We start from the raw sequence: 8249 nt of genomic DNA, 5'->3' as shown, positions 1-8249 counted from the left end.
GGAGAAAAAGAAAGAGCAAGGTGCTGAACAGTGCAGGGAATATGCTTTTGTGTAAGACAGGGAGGAAATACAAAACCAAAAGTATAGAGAGGAAAGACACAGAAAATGCATTTTAAATTTGAATTGGAAATATCAATATGAGCTCATGATTCAGAAAATAAGAAAAAGTTCCAGCTATGTCCTTCGGAAGGACCCAGAAGCAATGGCTGGCCCGTTGTAGCAATAAGCACATGTAGCACCCGAATCTTAACCTTCCCTCCCAAAAAGGAACCAGAGCTGCTCGCAGAGAAAGGGCTAATCCAGAAATCTAAGTGAAGCTGCACCAGTGTGTCCCAGAAAGCAGGGAGGACTGCAAGGAGGGTTTCAAAGGTCAAAGGAACTGGTTTGAAAAGACCTCCCACTGACCAATTATTGTGAAAAAGGAAAAACTCCCTTGCTGCCTGTACACTGCTATGCTCTCACACCAAGTGTGTGGGCTTTTCACAACCAAGCACTTCTGATGCGAACTGCCCAGAGTCAGCACCAACCCCACAGGTGAAAAGGGCTCCATCCCATAAGACTGTCTGCTGCCCAGAAGCCAATTGCAAGTCCTGGCCTCCCCAACTTCCCACTGACTGGCTGTAAATTGGGGGTTCCCATGACCCCTCCTTGGGCTCAATAATTTGCTAGAAGGACTCACAGAACTCAGGAAAACAGTTTACTTACTAGGTTACCGGTTTATTGTGAAAGGATACAACTCAGGATCTCAGGATGGGCCAGAAGGAAGAGAAGCACAGGACCCAGTACAGGGTGAGGGAGCGGAGCTCCCTCTGGTTTCTCCACCCTCCCTCCCAGCGCTCCACGTACCCAGCAATCTGGAGGTGTCGGAACCCACTCTGGTTATGGTTTTATGCCAGACTGATGACTAGGCAGGGGCTTCCCAGGAGGCACAGTGGTAAAGAATCTGTCTGCCTATGCAAGAGACCCAGAAGACGGGCGTTTGATCCCTGGGTCAGGAAGATCCCTTGGAGTAGGAAATGGCAACCCACTCCAGTATTCTTGCCTGGAGAATTTCATGGACAGAGGAGCCTGGCAGGTTACAGTCCACGGGGTCGCAAAGAGTCGGACATGACTGCACACCTGAGCACACACACACTTCATTACATGATTCATTAAATCATTGGACATTGTTTTGGAGATGAAAGTCAATCTCTAACCCGTCCCCCTTCTCTGGAGGTTGGGGGTTGGGGTGAGGGTGGGGGAGTATTGAGGCTGAAAGTTCCAACTCTGATCACGTAGTTGGTTCCCCTGGCAACCGGTGCCCCCAACCTCAGTGGCTTTCCAAAAGTCACCTCATTAACATAAACTCTATTGTTATTGAAAAGAGCTTCTTATGAATAACAAAGACTCCTTTCACTTATATCGCTCTGGAGATTTTCCAAGAACCATAGACAAAAACCAAACATATCTTGCTTATTATATCAGAACATCACCAGTGTAAACTATTGGATAAGTGAAAATCCGTCCGTGCATGGCATTTGATTTGAAAAAACAGAAAAAATGTATTTGCCACCATTCGATTTGAATATATCAACTGTTTACTCTGAAAGTTAGAATTAAAAGAATTAACCTTTGTGCACTGCTGACGGGATTATAAAATGATGCAATTGCTATGGAAAACAGTATGGTGGGCCTCAAAAATTAAAAATAGGACTACCACGTGGTCCATCACTTCTGGGTTTATATCCAATAAAACTGAAAGCAGGGTCTGGAAGATAATGACTGCACATCCGTGTTCATAGCAGCTTAATTTACAGTAACCAAGAGGCGGAAGCTACCCAATGCCCATCAACAGATGAATGGATAAAAACAATGTGGGCTATACATACAATGAAATATTATTCAGCCTTAAGGGAAGACAACCCGGCCATGTGCTACAACAGAGAGGAAGCTTGTGGGCGTTATACTAAGTGGAATAAGCCAAACACAAAAAGACAGACTGTGTGATTCCAATCACGTGAGGCACCAGAGGAGTAGTAGTAGTCGTCCCCTGAACTGCAAGGAGATCCAACCAGTCCATCCTAAAGGAAATCAGTTCTGAATATTCATTGGAAGGACTGATGCTGAAGCTGAAACTCCAATACTTTGGCCACCTGATGTGAAGAGCTGACTCACTGGAAAAGACCCTGATGCTGGGAAAGATTGAAGGCAGGAGAAGAAGGGGACAACAGAGGATGAGATGGTTGGAGGGCATCACCGACGCGATGGACATGAGTTTGAGCAAGCTCCAGGAGTTGGTGATGGACAAGGAAGCCTCCATGGGGTCGCAAAGGGTCAGACACAACTGAGCAATTGAACTGAACTGAACTGAGAATGGTCAAAATCACTGATTCAGAAAAAAGAATGATGGTTAATCAGGGTTGGAGGTGGGGAGTGAGGAGCCATTTAATGGGTATAGAGTTTCAGTTTGCAAGATGAAAAAGTTCTGGAAATCTGTTTCCCAGCAATGTGTACATAGTTAACACTGTTGATCTATACACTTAAACAGATTAAGGGAACTCCCTGGTAATCCAGTGGTTAGGTGCTTTCACTGCCCCAGTCTGGGTTCACCCCCTGGTTAGAGAACTAAGATTCTTCAAGCCACGAAGTACAGCCTAAATAAATAACTGATTATGAGGTAATTTTTATGTTTTTACTACAATTAAAAAAATCACAGTGGTTGTTTTGTAATGTAATAGTAATTGTTCAAAGTTCTATAACTCGAAAAGATTTTACCCTGTATTTTGGAGGTATATAATTCATTCCCAGTTGATGAAGGAAACCTTTTTTTTTAATTTGACGGATACCTTTTATTAAATATAGAAACAGAAAGTCACTACTCTTCAACCCCCAAAGAATAATTGATTCAAGCAAGGATCAACAATGGATGCTAGAACTGTTCAGTGAAAGTTTATTGGGAAAAGGGCAGGATGACAAAACACCATCACCGCCTCTTACTTACTTTTTAATCAAAAAGTGAAAATGCATTTTTACAATTAAGAGAGATGGTGAGGCAGCTAACATCCTGCGCCAGCCAATAAAACACAGCACCTCCGAAGAGGTGCTTACTCTTCCAATAAGTGACATACATCGTCAAGCAAAAAATAGTGGCGGGCTTCCCTGGTGGCTCAGTGGTTAAGAATCCACCTGCCGATGCAGAGGACAGGTTTGATCCCTGGTCCAGGAAGGTCCCACGTGCCAAGGAGCAACTAAGCCCGTTTGCCACAAGCACTGAGCCTGTGCTCTAGAGCCGGGGAGCCACGACTACCTAAGCCCGCTCACCCTCCACAGGAGAAACCACCGCAATGGGGAGCACTTGTACAACCACTGGAGAGTAACCCCTGCTCCCTGCAATGAGAGAAAAGCCCGAACAGCAACAAACACCCGGCACAGCCAAAAATATACAAATAAAATGATTTTTTTAAGTCAATGTTTGGGGGTGAGAGAGGGGAGAGGCTGTTTTAGGAGTAAGAAAGATTAAACAGTCAACTGTGGTGGGGATTAATACAAGGTCTCTAGACGGGTCACCAAACTGTTCTGGTCACACATCCACTGTCCGTTTATTATTTAAGTTGTTTCTTTATAGAAACGGGTACCGTAACTGATGTACACGGTCAGGCAAAAAGTAGTGCTTCCTGTGGCGCATCCGTGGAGAATACGCTGTCCACCTCGGATGCCCGTGGTTTAAACTGTGAGTTCCGTGAAGCAAGCAGGTGGTGTGGCTCATTCCTCTGCGATCCCCAGCACCTGGCATAAGAGCTCGTTAAATGCTTGTCAATGAATAAATGATTGAACTAATGAGGGAGCAAGTCTGGCCTCCCTGAGGCGGTGGAATGAGTGTGGGTGGGTGGCAGCTGCCATCTGAGGTTCCTGGACCTCTCTTTCAGGGACCTCAGCTCTTTGGCAAAGTCTGCAGAAGGAAACCCCACTACATACCAGACTCACTCTGGCCCTAAGGCTGCAGAATCAGACAATAGAGGGTTTTGTTTTATTTTTATTTTTTATATAGAAGTAATATGTAGTACAAAGCTCCTTAACCCTTTGGGGACCAGTACCTATTTGGGAATTCAGTGTAATCAAAGGATCCTTTCCCGGAAAACCCGCATTCCCGTGTCAGATACACCTTGAGTTTCACACGTGTTCTCAGATGATTCATGGACCACCACCCGACCCAGGTCCATACTCAGGTTCTGGGTAATGAAATTCCAGACTTGAAGAAACCCGAGGGACCTCATGGTTTGTCTTCTGAGGGCCTCTCAGGGTGCACGTCTCACCTCTCAACTGCTGCCAAACTCCTGCTCTCCTAGTCTTTTTTTTTTTTTTGGATTGTGCTGTACAGCATGTAGGATCTTAGTTTCCCAACCAGAGATTGAACCTGCACCCCTTGCATGTGAAGCACTGGACCCTTGCATCTTAACCACTGGATCACCAGGGAAGTCCCCCTAGTCACTTTTTTAAAATGATTTTATTTATTTATTTTTGGCCGTGCGGGGTCTTCGTTGTGCGGGCTTTTCTCTAGATGCTGTGAGTGAGGACTACTCTTTAGTTGCGGTGTGAGGGCTTCTCATTTCAGCGTCCTCTGTCGCGGACCACGGATTCTAGGGTGTTCAGGCATCAGTAGTTGCGGCTGGTGGGCTCTAGAGCGCAGGCTCAATTAGTTGTGGCACACCAGCTTCGTTGTCCCACAGCATGTGGGATCTTCCAGGACCAGGGATGGAACTTGTGTCTCCTAAATTGGCAGGCAGATTCTTTCCCACTGAGCCACCAGGGAAGCCCTCCATTAGTCATTTTTTAAACTGTCTGGAATGAGGAGGGGAAGGGGTTGCTGGGCTCAGTGGGGTCTGTGGCATTACTGCCTCTGGGCCGGGCTCTCCTTCTCTTGGAGGGCTCATCAGCAGCCCCCACTGTGGGGTACACCCCTGGATGGATGGTGCCAGCAGGCTGCTCCCTCAGCCTGTATTTCCCGGGGTGGACTGGGTGACGGCTGGAGTAGCTCAGATCCATCGGGCATGACCTGGGTGCCCCAACCAAACTGGGGCTTCTGCCACAGAGCTCCTGATTCCAGGAGCCAGCCTCTGAGCCCCTGGCCCAAGCAGAGCAGATCTCAGATGCCTGGGCAAGGAGCCAAAGGGGTGATCTGAGGCTCACGCAGTTGCAGTGAGCGCTTGCTGTCCTTGGCTGCTCCTCAGTCAATCCTAGCTGTTCCTAGGGTCACTCTGAGAGTTGGCAGTGTTTGCACCTGTTTACAGATGAGAATGCTGAGGCTCAGGGAGGCTGTGTCGACTACACGTTTATTGAGCAACTGCTATGTGCCCGGCACTGAGCTAGGTGCTGGGGATCAAAAGATGTGCTACACCGTGCCCATCCTTGGGGTTCACCCTGCAATAGGGAAGAGACCCCTAAACAGATTATTTCAAACCAGTGTGGCAAATGAAAAAAAAAAAAAAAACATGCCCCAGGGGTACACAACCCAGTCCAGGGTTCAGGGAGGTCAAGGAAGCTTCTTGGAGCAGGTGACATCAGCATAAGGCCCTCAAGGATAAGGAGGATAAACCAGGCTGGGTGAGAGTGGGAAGACCCCAAGTAAAGGGACCAGCCTGGTGTAAAAGAGCCGCAGTCCCTGTATGCAAGAGGATGCTGGCTTGAAGCTGCTTGGTTGGGGGTCTCTCTCATTTTGTGCAAGGTGGAGTCAGAGAAAAAGACCAAGTTGAGGTCATGGAGCAACACCAGAGAGGTGAACCCACTTAACCAGCAGCACTTGAGAGAGGACGAGCTGGGTGGGGTGGGGGTCAGATTTGTGCAGCAGCTCGTCAAGAACAGCTGTAACCTCAGGTGGGTGCTGCCTCTTGAGGGGCATTACTCTCGCTTTAAGAAGGTTTAATTAGCTTGCCTGCAGACACTCAGAGAACCAGTCCTTGCCCAGAGCTCCCTCTGGGCCCACGGGGTGAATGCGCTGGCGAGTTGGGGAGACTAAGATGCTGGGAAGGCAGACCCCGCCTGGGGCAGCCCAGGGCTCGTCCTCGGCGCTGGCACACAGAGAGGGGATGCGCGGTGTATGATTGTCGGGTTGTGTGTCTGGGGCTCCCGACGGCTCCCCAGGGCAGGGGCGATGGCTCCCCGCCCAGGGTCTGGAGGAGAGGGACGGCGGTCCCAGAAGGGGGCTAGGAGGGGCCGCCTCCAGCTGGGGGCAACCCAGCCCCGGAGCCTGAAGCCCGGAGGGGCGAGGAGGCTCGGCCCCCGGGGCTGGACCGGAGAGAGGCGGGTGGCTCCTCCCCGGCCCCGCCGCCCTGGGTCGGGGCGCGGGGCCGGGCGCCGCGGGAGCCTCAGCCCTTTCCGGGGGGCGGGCCCAGAGGCGGCAGCGCCCGGCTCCTGCCCCGACAGGTGCGCGCCGCGCGCAGGAATGCGGCTGGCCTGACTCACCAGCGCCTCCTTCCTACCTGCCGCCCGCCCCATAAAGCGGTCCCCTCCCCGCCGCCGCCCGCCCTCCCTGCAGCCCGCCCTCCGCACCGTCCCGGCTCGCCCGCGCGCCGCATCTGGAGCCGCCGAGCGGAGCCCAGCGCGGGGAGGGTGCGAGTCCGCCCCAAGGTAGGTCCAGCCATTCCCCCGCACTCCGCCCGCCCCTCCAGGGCCCCGAGCCGCCGAGGCTGGGCGCGCTCTAGGAGATCTCCGAGGGGAGAAGCAGAAAGGGAGTGCGCACCCCAGCCCCGGGCAGCCCGACGGGGAGCTGATTGGTGGGCCGGCGGCTTTTGTTTCCCCAGCTCTTCCTTTCCTAAAGGCCGGCCGGCCGCCCAGGGCAGGTGCCCTGCCTGCCCGGGTGTGTCCAGGGGACCCCCGGCGGAAAGGGAACAGGCAGAGCTGGAGAAGGCGGTTGGCTGTCAGACCTCTGGGTGGAGGAGGGCAGCAGGGAGAGGTCTGAGCGTCGGGTAGGCGCTTGGGAGAAGTGGTGGGCAGGGGCCCGGTGGGTGGCCTACTGGGCTGGGCACTTCTGGGGTTCAAAAAGAAGCAGCCACCTAGAGGCAGAGACCCTCCGATTTGGCTGGGTGGTGCCACCGTGCAGCTGGGGTCTGGGGACTCCTTGACGCTCCTCTCCTGGCTGGGCACACGTCTGCCTTGCTCCCAAAGTCAGCTCAGGACACCCTTCCTCCAGGAAGCCCTCCTGACCTCATGGCCCACCACTGTGACCTCCTCCAGGGCCAGCCCCCCGTCCCCACCCTCTCAGCCCCGGGTGGCCCTGTCCGGTTGTAGGTGGGGACCTCTAGATGGCTCCTCCTGGGCTCCTTCTTCTCCCCAGTGGCCTGGCCACACCCTGAGCCCAAGGCTGGACGGGATTGTGGCTGCCTCAGACCACAGCTGGACGTGAAGTCTGCAGGTCTCTGTCCAGGGGGGCTGAGCGGGTAAAGGAAAGCAGGAAGGACAGCGGGGAAAGGGTGTCCGTCTGTCTCCTTGGCCTTGAATCTGCGGGTGATAGAGCAGCAGAGGGGCCAGAGGATAGGGAAGCAGGAGGGAAGAGAGCTGTGGAGGGCGGGTGCAGACGTGCCAAGCGGGGGTCCCATGGGGTAGGTATCAGGAGAACGCTGAGCCCACATTATGTGGGCCACAGCGTGTGTCCAAGAATATGTATGTCCCTGAGCCTGCCAGACTGGGTGTGCCGCTATGTGATAACAGTGGGTGGCAAGCACTCACTTCCGGGACCCGGGGGCTACATAAAAAGGCCCCGCGCCTGGTGGGACCCAGAGTAGCCTGGAGGGTTTGTGTCCCAAGGGCTCTTCCCATGCCTCCATAGTCACGTCTCCCAGGAAGCCCACAGTCCTCTTATGTGACATCTTTTCACCCACCAATGACTACTTTGAAAACTTTTTAGGGAGGCCCCTTGGTGGTCCAGGGCTTCCCAGGTGGCAAAGTGGTAAGGAGTCCGCCTGCCCATGCAGGAGACATGGGTTCGATCCCTGGGTCAGGAAGATCCCCTGGAAGAGAAGATAGCAACCCACTCCAGTATTCTTGCCTGGAAAACTCCCATAGACAGCAGGGCCTGGTGGACTCCAGTCTGTGGGGTAGCAAAGAGTCGGACACGCCTGAGCATGCATGCAGTGGTGGTCCAGTGGATAGGAATCGGTGCTCTCACTGTCTGGGCTTGGGGTCAATCCCTGGTCAGGGAACCAAGGTCCCACAAGTCACTCGGTGTGGCCAAAAATAAAAAAGCTTTTTAGGCAGTTCCCTGGTGGCCCAGTGGT

This window comes from Capricornis sumatraensis, chromosome 8 (assembly GCF_032405125.1).
Source record: "Capricornis sumatraensis isolate serow.1 chromosome 8, serow.2, whole genome shotgun sequence".
Classification (NCBI taxonomy): domain Eukaryota; kingdom Metazoa; phylum Chordata; class Mammalia; order Artiodactyla; family Bovidae; genus Capricornis; species Capricornis sumatraensis.
The sequence above is the reverse complement of the archived record's forward strand: the minus strand, read 5'-3'. Positions refer to the sequence as shown.